This window comes from Maylandia zebra, linkage group LG13, assembly GCF_041146795.1.
Source record: "Maylandia zebra isolate NMK-2024a linkage group LG13, Mzebra_GT3a, whole genome shotgun sequence".
Taxonomy (NCBI): domain Eukaryota; kingdom Metazoa; phylum Chordata; class Actinopteri; order Cichliformes; family Cichlidae; genus Maylandia; species Maylandia zebra.
The window spans coordinates 23,993,065-24,005,656 of record NC_135179.1 but is presented as its reverse complement, the minus strand read 5'-3'; the positions used below and the strand labels follow the sequence as shown (position 1 = coordinate 24,005,656).

At 37.4% G+C, this 12,592-nt stretch overlaps 1 long non-coding RNA gene across 1 annotated transcript; it reads right to left on the bottom strand.

Moving 5' to 3' along the window:
• Nucleotides 1-8,810: 8,810 nt before the first annotated feature.
• LOC105941105 (uncharacterized) lies at nt 8,811-11,443 on the bottom strand. The gene is made up of 3 exons (XR_013101263.1): nt 10,635-11,443; nt 9,722-9,808; nt 8,811-9,304 (listed from the first exon to the last, which is right to left on the bottom strand). It is a non-coding gene; the product is annotated as an uncharacterized LOC105941105 (long non-coding RNA).
• Nucleotides 11,444-12,592: the final 1,149 nt, after the last annotated feature.

Below are 12,592 nucleotides of genomic sequence, written 5' to 3'. Positions count from 1 at the left end.
ATGTAAACAAGCAAAATACAAGAATGGCTACATCTGAAACTAATAAATATATGTACAATATATAATAGTATATGCATTTCAAGGAACATCGAGCTGGCTTACTGGCGATGGGATGGGATAGGTCCCATTAAAAAAAACACAAACCACGAATGCCTGCCCACAACATGTTCACACCTATGCTTCAAAGGCTTCGTCACTCTGCGCAAATATAATTTCACACAAGTGAGGAATATGTTTAAACACCGCGGGGAATCTTTTTACCCAATGACATAAACTTAAAGCTTCATGCTACAGTTAGATGCTTTGAAAAAGTTATAATTAAAATGTGGATATTACACGTTGTATGTGAGGCAAAGCTCTCATGAAGTAAACAGAGACCACAGTTCCTAAGTTCACCTCAGACAAAGACCAGACTGATTTTACTGTTCCCTCTGCACCTAACTGTTTCATGACTCCACAGCCAAGCCTGCTATAACCACAGATTGCTGCTCAAAATATAATTATGCTAAAATAGTGCATGGTGTTACAGTGTTAAGTTGTCCAGTTGAGCTGTCTGAAATTGCACAGAGGAAATGAACACTTTATATTATTGGTCTTATCTGCCAGCTTTTTATTTTCAGGACAAAAGTGCAGCACTTTTGTCTAAAATACCATTTTTTTGGATAACACCTTCATATAAAGCCCATATGAAATAATAGATGAATGGTTCAGTATGCATTTGAAGTGAACACAGGCTCTGTGTTGTGACCAGCAAGCAATGTGGACTGGTTTTGTGGCTCAAGATCTTTGGCTCTGGACCACATGCAAACATTTTTTTGGGCACTGGGTCTAGTTTGCAATTTCTCTTCCTGAGTGTGTTTGTGTAAGCAGGTAACTTATGTAAGAGAGTCTCACTGAGGGCTGAATGTTCGCCTTTCCTAAAGCGGTCTGCACATCACCTTCGACATAAAGGGATATTTGGCCAAAGTATAAATGCGGAAATATCAACCTACAAATCAAACTCTAGATCCTGTAAAACCTTACGTCCTAAAAGTATGTGAATACAACTGGTCACCTAGAGCCACGTGCTTTTCAAGACTAAATCTGACAGATGACGGCTTATGCTTCCATTTAAGTTTACATGGAAGCGCTAGTAGCTGATGTGAATGGCCAGCTCTTTGCATCAGCCTTCTTTACCTGTGCTCCAACACTGGAACTCTTCTTGAAACTTCTGGGGACTAAGAAAATTAGTGATCTCCTTTGACATCTTGAAGGAATCCAACCTGTCCCTTTGCATGATGCGTTGCAACACATAGGTGCCTGCTGGTGCGGGACAGGGGTAAACATGTTTCAGACATTTTAAACCTTTTAAAAAGCGTGACCTTATTAGTAACAGAAATGTCCACAGCTGTCCTAACGCCTCATCAGGGTGAGTGAATTGACCCGTGTTTGACAGAAGGTTAGTGGGCTACATTATTATCCTCTCCCTGAGCAAAAACTTGTTATGCTTAATGATGACAGCTTCACTACACCTAATCACCCATATGACACATGCCTGGCTGGGCTTAAATAAGACAGCTGTTACTGACCTGTTTACTTGGACGTCAGTGTAGCTCCTAAGCAAGAACATTTATACCTCTAGTCTTAAATTACTAAATTTCAGACAGTTTTAAAAATGTAAATGTTTTCTGCAACTCAGAGGAAGAAAAATCCAGTTTCTGTTGTCGTTAGCAATGTGCTAGGTGTCACTAAGCTAATAGCCAAGCTAGTTAGTGCTAGCTAGTGTGTACACAAGGCTAGATTAGTTTCCTTGTGATTACATTGAGTACCACGTAATTATAAGTCCAAACGGTGCATGTGCAGTTGTGGTCCGAAGTTTACATACACTCATCACAGGCAATGTCATGGTAATGTGGGGCTTTTAATAACTTCATTTAACAGTTCTTTTTCTAGGGTAGAATGATTGTACAGGATACATCTTCAACGACTTTAAAAACAGGAACTGGGTGGACAGGTTGGAATTTATTTTGAATTTCCTCTAATCCACATAATCAAATTTATACGTGAAAGCTCGAATATTCACACCACTTACCATTTGAACAATACTAATATTTGCAAATTTTATTGTAACTTGTACAGCCTCCAACAGAGAAATTGGGAAAGTACAACAATAGAAGAGAATGGTACTTTTAGGGATACTTTAACACCCCCACTGAGGGTCTAAACTCGACAATGCTAAAGACAGAAACTGAGGAATCTGAGAAGAAGAAGGAAGAAACATATTTGTAGTGACATCTATAAAAATTCAGTCCTTTTCTTTTATTTGCAGATGTGGAATGTGTACAAAATCACTATTCATGTGTAACAAAAAGCTATTTTTTCAGAGACACCCACATGGCAGGTAGAGGCTTTTATAGACAAATCATGTTTTTCGTGGTTTTAGTTCAGTTACAATGAACAACATCCACTTTGGGTCATTTTTCATCATCCCCACCTGCATTCCTACTCATTATCATTTATCCACCAACTGCAAAGTTTAAAATTTAAACTTGTTTAAACTTTCACTCAAACCAAAATATTCTAACAACATATTCTGTTCTAACTGACCGCATTCCTGTTTTCATGCTTTTTTCATTTGGCACCCTTAAAAGGATTAGTCCAAACAAATACATATATTTCTTTATAAAATAAAAGCAAATGGTTAAAGTGGGACTTTACTTGAGTTTTATTGTCAAATAAAGGAGAATTATTCTAGAACTATGGCCTGTCAACTCATTTTAATACAGTCATAAAAAAATAAAGTTTAAGTTATTCAGTACCATCAGTAATGTTTCTAAACAATATTAACATTGAATACGACTCTGAAGCACAGTGAATTATTGGATCATTTGCCCCTGTTGGAGGAAGATGGGTGGAGTCTTGTCAAGGCTGAACTGAAGCAGCAGCAGATTCTTTCTTCCAGAAAAACCTGAAGTGCTTTTTCTTCTTTTTCAGGCACAGTTCTTGGAGATCTTTGTTCTGCACTACGATACTTCACATCTCTTGGAAAAGCTCTTCATGCTGCACCTAAAGTTTTTTTTTTTTTACACCTTTTCTTCAGTTTTTCTTATTTTTCTTGATACTTTCTCAAAGTTCTTTGTTTTTCTCTTGCAATTGTTTATATTTTTATTCTTGAACTTTCTTTTCATTGTGCGTGTCGTTGTGTTTTTTGTTGTACATTGTCATGGATGGCCAGTAACTCTTGATGTCTCCTCTGCAGTTCTTGAAGCGCAGACGGGATGTCTTGATGGTTTTCTCCTGTTGTCACTTCTCCTTTTGCATTTCAGTATTTGTATACTGTGCTAAGTTCCCTGCAAATGGGTATCTTTGCTCACCATTGCCTGGATTATACTCTGCATTTCAGTGCATATTTCCTCCAGTTCTTTTTTCTTGTACTCAATTTCAATGTTTTTGTCATTTATTTCCTTGTAAAATACTCATAATTCAATATTTTTCCCCTGGAAGTCTTAGAGAAGATGTTGCATCTCTCTCTGTCTCTTCCAGTCTTTCCTTGTCTTGTTTCTGTCGTGCATTTCTTTGGAGCATTTCATTAAACATCACTTGAAGCCCTTTGTTTTTTTTCCTCCATGTTCTAGAGCAGGGGTGTCGAGCTCCAGGCCTCAAGGGCCAGTGTCCTGCAGGTTTTAGACATCACCCTGGGTCAACACACCTAAATCAAATGATTAGTTCATTGCGAAGCCTCTGGAGAACTTGAAGGCATGCTGAGGAGGTAATTTAGCAATTTAAATCAGCTGTGTTGGATTAAGGACACATCTAAAACCTAAGGCCTTTGAGGCCTGGAGTTCTAGAGCTTGCACTGCATCTCTTGGTGTTTTTCGTAAAGTTTGCCCTGCAGGTCTTTGTATTTAGCTTCCTTTTCTTCTTTCTCATTTTCCAGTTGTGCATTCTTTTGGAGCGCTTCATTCATTATCACTTGAAGCCCTTCGTTTTTCTTCTCCATGTTCTGGAGCCTGGACTGTATCTCTTGGTCTTGTTCTTGAAGCTTGCACTGCAGGTCTTCGTATTCAGCTTCATGCTCTTCATTTCTCTCTGCTTCTCCACTTGAGTTTTCTCCTCTTTCAGCTGGGTACACATTCAAATGTTACTGTCAACAGCTATGTAATTATTAGGATGACCTATTGTAGTTTCTACGAACAATTCAAAACAAATTTTCACAAATTACAATATAGTTGTAGTTGAAAACTGAGCCAAAGCCTTAATCATGTTGAGCAGAACTATTTACAGCAAAACAGACAAGCAGAGAAACATACACAGAATTGTTTAAGCCCTTCAGAATGAAAAATCAGACTGCCACTCCTTACATCTGGACAAAATGCAAACTGTTGACAGACTGTTGACAGACTCGCTTTTATACCCTCCCATTATTGTGCAGAATCAACTCACTCACTCAGGTACCCAAAGGACAGATTTGAAGTCTGTCACTGCCATGTAATGACAGCCATCCTGTTCAAGCCATATGTGGAATATTATGAATGCTGTTAAATGTTAGCAATTATTAATATGTTCTATGTCAAATCATCAATGTGACAAAGTGGGTGAGAAGACCATTTGTCTACATTCTTAGTTAACATTCTTGTTTTGATTTAACCATATTTCACATGTAATCTGCAATAGGCAAACATCTACTATCCCGGGTTTGTTTATGTTCTGCACTTTTACAGATTATATAATATAACATCTTGGTTTAAATCAATTCATGCAAGTTTGTTAAGTTAACATGTTATTTATTTCAACTGTTAATTTGTATTGTTTGAACTTACCTTTACCTACCTGTCTTCCAGAAGCAAAAGGAGGAAATGTAGTTCTACTTCCTGCTTTATACCTTCTGGGTTCATCTGAGGTCACAGGAAGAGACCAAGGGCAGGAGGGGAAGAATTCTTATAATTTAATAAAGTTGATTTTAAAGGGTTTATAAAGAAATAGATTTAATGTTGTGATATGTATTGATTACACCAGAGTTTATGTTGCCAGTCAAGAGGAGTAGTAGAGGATGAATATAATCATGTTCATCTCACCTACCTACTGAATGGAATAGTCCAGAGGAGAAAGTGTTTGATTAAGGGGACTATTTAAGCAGACGAACTCAGGTGTTTCAGAAGAAGGGTTCAGGTCAGTGTAGCTGTGTGCAGTTTGACCTTAATTTCCGTTGATTTAAGTTCAGTTATGTTTATTTGAATTGAGTTTATTATAGAGTTGAGTTTCTTATTTGTTTCTTTGTAAATATTCTTGGGCCACAGAATGGTGAATAAATCACTTGCTACACTGGACAGCATCAGTCTCCTGCACTTCTTTGACCGCTTAAGTCGAGTCCTACCACAATCAAACAATGAATTTGGGCAAAACAGAATCTATCTTGGCTTCATAAATTTGTTGCATTTCTTTAACCATGTTCTCCAGGTGTTGTTTTTCCTTTATACAATGCTGAAATGCTCTTCTGAAGGCTTCATCCCACTGAGGAGTGCTGGAGTCATCTCTTTGTCTTAGGTTCTGTTTCTTCTCAGAAATTTTGGTACCTTGAAACAATGCTTGAAACAAAACTCCTTCAAATGTCTTCAAAAATATACAGACACTTATTCCAGTGTTAATAAAAACTTGACGTATACCTTGTGGCATCATGTCTTAGAACTGTCAAATCTCTTCCTATTGAATTTCTTGACTCGTTCAAATGGCACATAAATTTGTGCGTTTAGTTCCTCAGTAAGGCATGAAAATTTGGGATGTTAATCGTGACTCGTTACTTTGACGTGGAAGTTACTTTTTCTATCACCTGAATATTTACCACTTCTATATTTAACAACATTTTACAACTGCTAATATAATTGTGAAATTTTTGAACCTTCACAACTGAACTGTGTCATGAAATTACCTCTTCATCTTCTTTTTGTGAAGATTTTTCTTGCAACCATATTTCTCTTGAAATATGCCTTTAAATTACAATACAATCAATCTTTTTTTAAATTTATTAGTTTTCAAAAGAAAAAAAGAAAAATGTTCATTCTACCTTACTTGTATGCTTTAGTAAACAAGAAGCAAATTCAGGTCAGCGCCTTCGAACAATGAGGCCGCTGTGTTGTATCATGGAAACGTCGATGCAGTTTGTGGTCTGTTTATTGATTCCACTGATAGCTCCACTGATATCTTTGGAGAAAGTGGGTCAGCCATAGATGCTGAAAGAACAGGGAACTGTGCAAAAGGCACTGAAACAAAGTGAGTTGGTGAGACAGGCTGAATGTCAAATAAATGTGTTACAATGCAGTAGTCAATGAGTAGCCATGTAAAATACAAAAACAGCTCAGTGTTCTTATGAGATCATTTCTCATCCCTGAGCAAGGGTATTTATTTGGCTCACAGTGATCAGGTGCATGCAGACAGGTGATAAATGTGAGTAATTTACATAGATAAATGCACAGAACACAGAGGATTTTCAGCAGCTCTCTCCAGCTCATTTCCATATGTGTGGGTTCAACCTCTGAGACCTGGTCTCACTTAAAAGAAAGTGCTTTCCTGACCACCTGGACAACATACCAGACAGTCCTTAGTGGGTCACTTAAAAATGCAATGCACAGATGCAAAACACCTGGTACAGTCTGGGCCATTGGGTATCCGGTCTTTAAGTGACGACGTGATAAACCGGGGTCCAAACTACTCTGCGTTTTTATTACCACTATTCATTTTAAAGCTCAGTATATTATTTGAAAGTCCCAATGCAGCTTTCTTTAACAAAACAGACTGTACCGTCATGTCAAACACAGCAGGCAATGAGCAAGAACAGCTAATAAAGTTAGCACAGAATCTTGTTCATTTATTAGCTCCAGTCATTTAAAAGAACATGTCACAATCTTGTACAGATTCACAAATACCCTACCTAATCTCTGTTCTAGGACGCCCTCTGGACCCAGTTCAAATGCTCTCTACAGAAAAGGGCAGAGTTTTGGGTCCATAATTATTTTCTTTTTACATGTTTCCTTTAGCTGGCATTATGCAATCTTTTAGTGACATTTCTTAGCATTTCTATGCTGATGACATTCAACTGCATATGTCCTTTAACCTCCTATGACCCGAACTCTTCCATTACATGCATTTTTAATTTCTCTTTGATATTTGGGCCGATTGGGACCTGATGAATGTAAAAACAAAGAATTACCAGATCTTTTTTTTTTTTACCTAATTTTTGTTTCTAAGAAAAATGAGAGCCACATATGAGGATATTCGTTTAAAATTTCGATAGAACAGTGGCAGTATAATGTCCTCGTAAGTGGATATCAGGCCCCCGTAGAGCAAAGTTTAGTATTTTGGTCTAAATAACCCAAAATGTGATGTCCATATATGTGGACGCCAGGTCCTAGGAGGTTAAGCCTCATCAGATGGATAGGCTGTCCACCCTAGTCCAGTGCTTAACTCAGGTTTCTGATTGGCTTTCTAGCAACTAACTTGTTTTAAACACGAACAAGACAGAGACCATGATCATAACTCCTCCTGAGCTACACTCTAAAATCAGTCAGGTTCTTGCTTCTTACTGTCCTTCTGCTAAGTCAAATATTCGAAATCTTGGAGTAACATTTGATTCTTCTCTGGGCCTTGACTTACATGTAAAATCTTTGTCTCGTTCCTGTTTCTTTCGTTTAAGGAACATTTCTAAACTACTACATACGGTCTCCTTAGGTGAACTGGAAACAATTGTTCATGCATTTGTGTCATCCCGTTTAGATTATTGTAGTGCTCTGTTACCAGCTTTGACAAATCATCTCTTTCTTGCCTCCAAGCTTTACAAAATGCAGGAGCCAGACTAGTAACTCGTTCTAGCAAGCAAGCTCACATTACTCCAATTTTATATTCTTTACATTGACTCCCAATTGATTTTAGAATTTATTTTAAAATTCTTGTTTTTTGACATACAGAGCACTAAATGGCCAGGCCCCAGGTTATTTATCCAAGCTTATACAATGCCAAATACAAATACACCACTGCTCGTTGTCTCCACTCACAGATAGTTTGTTGGTTGTACCCCGTATACGACTGAAGACAAAAGTGGACAGAACCTTTCAGTCTGTGGCCCCAAGGCTGTGGAACACTCTACCAATACAACTACGTTTGGTTAACTCTGTGGAATCCTTTAAAAAGCAGTTAAAAACTTTTCTGTTTAAACAAGTCTTCTGTTGATCAGCACTTTTTAATTTTTTTAAATTTACATTTAACCTTTTATATTGCGTATATTGTCTGTTTTGTTACTTAACATTCTGTTTATTTGAATCTTTGTGTACAGCACTTTGTGACTTTCTATGAAAAGCGCTTAATAAATAAAATTTACTTACTTACTTAAGCACTCGCATACACATTCCAGAGAAATCAAAACAGAGACACAGAGAGCAAGATTAAAGAAAAAAGAAAAGCAAAAAAAAATCTGCGCTAGAGGCATGTAGACCATGACAGACGTACTTTTAGCTGAAGCTCATGATAAGGAAATGACCATAATCCAAGCATGATGTAATGAATCCATGGATGACTTTTTTAAGGTCTGCTTGAGATCAAAATAATAATAATAATAATAAAAATAATTTTTGTAACATTTCTTAGCTGGGACAAACAGTTTTTAAATCAAACCAAAATTTAGAGTTCAAGGGTCAATATTTAAAAATAAACCTATACAATAAGCTTTAAACAAAGAATCATGTTTGACTTGACCCAGAAATATTTTTAAGGAGAAAAGATTTCTTCATCTTTTCAGAAAGTGCTGAACGTTGAAGTGACATAAAACGCTGAATGACACTGACTGATATAGAAACACATCATATTATTTTGATATGATGTTGTATTTATTAATGATTACTGCTGCTCCTCCTTCTTTTCGTGTCCCTCCTGCAGCTCTGTCTTCTCATGTGTCCTGCTTGTTCTTGTGTTCCTGCTGCTCCTATCGGTACTACTGCATCTCCAGCCGCTCCTGACACATTTCCTGCTGCTCCTGCTCCTCCTTCTGTTTCTGTCGCTCCTGCAGCTCCTGCTACTTCTGCCGCTTTTCCTACTCTTCTCGTCATTTCTCCTGCTCCTCTTTGTGTTCCTGCTGCTCCTATTGTTTCGACCGTGCGTCCTGATGCTCATGCTCCTCCTGGTCCTCCTTCTTTTTCTGTCACTTTTATGGCTCCAGCTTCTCCTACCACTTCTCCTGCTCCTGTTGATGCTGTTCCAAACGCACCTGCTACTCTTACCATTATTGTTACTCTTACAGCTCCGGTAACTGAATCTGAAATCTGGTAACTGAATTAAATGCCTATATCATAACAATTCAAGAATAATTTCATTCATACACACACAGACACACAAAGACAGACGCACACACAAATATATATTTTAAATCTTTTGTAAATTTGCACCAAAGCCAATTCTATCTATTGTCTTGCAAATGTCTTCCATAAATTGTAATCAAGAATTCTTTGCCTTTAATATCTTTCATATCTCAGCCTCTAACCATGGCCTAATTTATTAGTGATAAATAACGTTTGAATAACAGCTAATTATTTACTTTTCTGTTGAAAGCATTTCACACTAAGTAGCAAGCAGGTACCTTAGAACAGCAACACATCTACAGGTCCACACTGTGTTTAGAAAAGTTTAACATTAACGTTGACACTGACTGTCAGCTTTACATGTCCACTTTATCATCTGTCACTTTCTGAGCAGTCCTTACCTTAGAAAATAATCTCTTCTTCCTTTTCTGTCCTCTGTTTTTCTCCACTGCAATCCAGAGCAATTGTGTATGCATCTTCCCAGCATCCTACAAAAATGTTTCATTCTGTTAATACTATGACAACATTCATTTGAATTAAAAGTATTCAAGGGCCTTTGGCACATTAGCAACAATCAACCTGGTTTCTATATTTCAAAATTTCATGTTTTTGTAAAATAACAAATTTTCCCCAGTCTCCAGGAGCCTCTGAAATGGCACAAGTCTCAATTTTTTTCAGGAAAGAGAAGCATTAAAGTGCCAGTGTGTGTTTTTTTTTACTGATGGATGACACAAATTCAAGTGTGCTTTCAAGCATAAAATACAATTAAAACAAACACACACTCACACACACATGTACACATAGATGCATAGTTTCTGTAGCTAAATAACAAACAACACCAGATCCTAAGATACAAACATTTTCATGTCTCTGTTATAGGGTGTTGACTTTGTCTAGAGGCAGGCTGCAAAATGTTTAAACATGGTTGGTGTAAGAATGGGCTGTAAGAAAGTACTTGCTTTGTTATACCACACCAAAAGAATTACAAATACCCATGTACAATGCCATTGTCTCCTAAACCCAGTTAGACAAAATAAATAAGGAGGGATGCCAATCTGGAACAGTCTTTTATCTCCATGATCAGTGACAGGAGCATTTCTTTACTTCAGTAAAATTATTACAAATCCAGTAAGATAATATGCTACTACAGAGCAAAAACTTACTGAAGTAATATATATATAATTCAATTTTCTTTTGTAACAGCAACAGAAGTACAAGTCCACACTGCTTTTAGAAAAGTTTAACATTAACGTCACTGCCTTCTCACCTTTACGTTTCCACTTTATCATCTCTCACTTGCTGAGCAGTCCTTACCTTAGAAAATAATCTCTTTTTCCTTTTCTGTCCTCTGTTTTTATCCACTGCAAGCCACGGCAATTGTGTGTGCATCTCGCCAGCATCTTACAAAATGTTTTATGCCATTAATGCTATGACAACATTCTAAAGGCACCTGACACATTTACTAAGCTCCACCCCTGGTTACGATTGAGTAGCAATCCGGTTGTTCAGTCTGACGTCACTAGCCGTGTCTGGGTCTAAACTCCGCTGCAGGTCCATATATCCAACGATCACTGTGGCATTACTGAGAGTTGGAAAAACAGTCTAAAGTCTTTCATCTTTAATAAAATGATCAGCGTTCTGCTCTACCAGGTGTAACAATTGAGTTTAACATCCAGGCATCCATGAAAATGGAATTTATGACATTTAACGGAGTTAGAAGTTAGCAGGAAGTTAGCTCGCTAGCTTCTATCTAAATACAATATAGCATGTCCTGACTGCGGGGTTTTGGAAACAAATTAAAACGTACATCTCTGTTATCACTTCCAACATAAATGAAGACAGAAAACGAAACAGCAGTGACGTTTGTAGGGTTACTGAAGTTTGGCTAGCTGGTATATAATGATGTGCTACGTGACCGCTAGCGACACAGCTATGCTAGCATAATATGAACAAGCTAACTTTTTTTCCACTCGATAAAAGTTAACGTGAGTGTTTTCGGTGGTCAGGAACAAATGTAATCGCATGGCAGGGTGCTGTAAAAGGACAAAACTTCAGCCAGGAGAACAACTGAGATAATCCATCCACAATACGAGGTTAGTCATTCATATACTGCTGCATGGGCTGGGCTGTAGTTACATCCTAACGTTTTAAAAACTGAGCTTAAATAAATGATTAGCGGTAATAAAAGCCGAGGGAGGTCAGCAGTGATCACTGACTGTTTTAGGAGCTTTTTGAGATCAAATATAAGAAAATACAAAACATTAAACATGTTAACAACACAAAATCCATATTGAACGCAGACTACTTTAGGCCCGGAAGTAGGATTCGTCACGTCATCACTGAACAACCGGATTCGGTCTTTAAGTGATGACGTGATAAACTTGCGTCCAAACTAAGGCTGTTGTTAGTTAAATGATTTTAAACTTGTTCTATTTAATCTGAACAAGCCTCTGAGAGATGCAGTAGTCACTGTCGGTTTTTCTGGGTTTTTATTACCACTATTCATTTTATAGCTCCGTTTTTAAAACCTTACGATGTAGCCCTTGCAGCAATAAATGAATGACTAACCTCGTATTCTGGATGTATTATCCAAGTTGTTCTCCTGACTGAAGTTTGGTCCGTTTACAGCACCCTGCCCTGCAATGGCATTTGTTCCTAACCATCGGGAACCCTCACGTTAACTTTTATCGAGTGTAAGAAAGTTAGCCATACTCCAGCTTTACTGTGCTAATGTGTTTATATTATGCTAACCGTAGCTGTGTAGCTAGCCACCACCTAACACACACAGCCAGCTGTATCCAGCTGTATCCAGTAACCATACAAACCTCATTACTGTTTAATTTTCTGATTTCATTTATGTCAGAAACATAGAAATCCCTCAGTCAGAACATGGTGTGTGTGTTTGCAAACAGCTGAGCCAACGGCTTAATCTGCTCTGTTACAATTACACCTAGCATCTTTTTTTTAAGCAGATGCAACACACCTTTCACCAAAAAGTAACACCTCATAAAAATTCGAGAAGCCATAAATCTGCGATGAAAGCAGACCAAGGAAGGATATGATAAACTTGCTTTTCCTTTGAGGATTACACTGCCACATGTCCAATAAAAAAACATGCCAGCTTAGTAACTGATCTGATCACAGCTAGTATCTTAATTTTTGCTAACAAGCAGAATAAAAAACTAAAATCTGCAACCATATTTTACATGTTTAAAAAAACATAGTTTATATAGTAATCAATCTGTTATGAAAAAAGATTATTTGGAGCCATT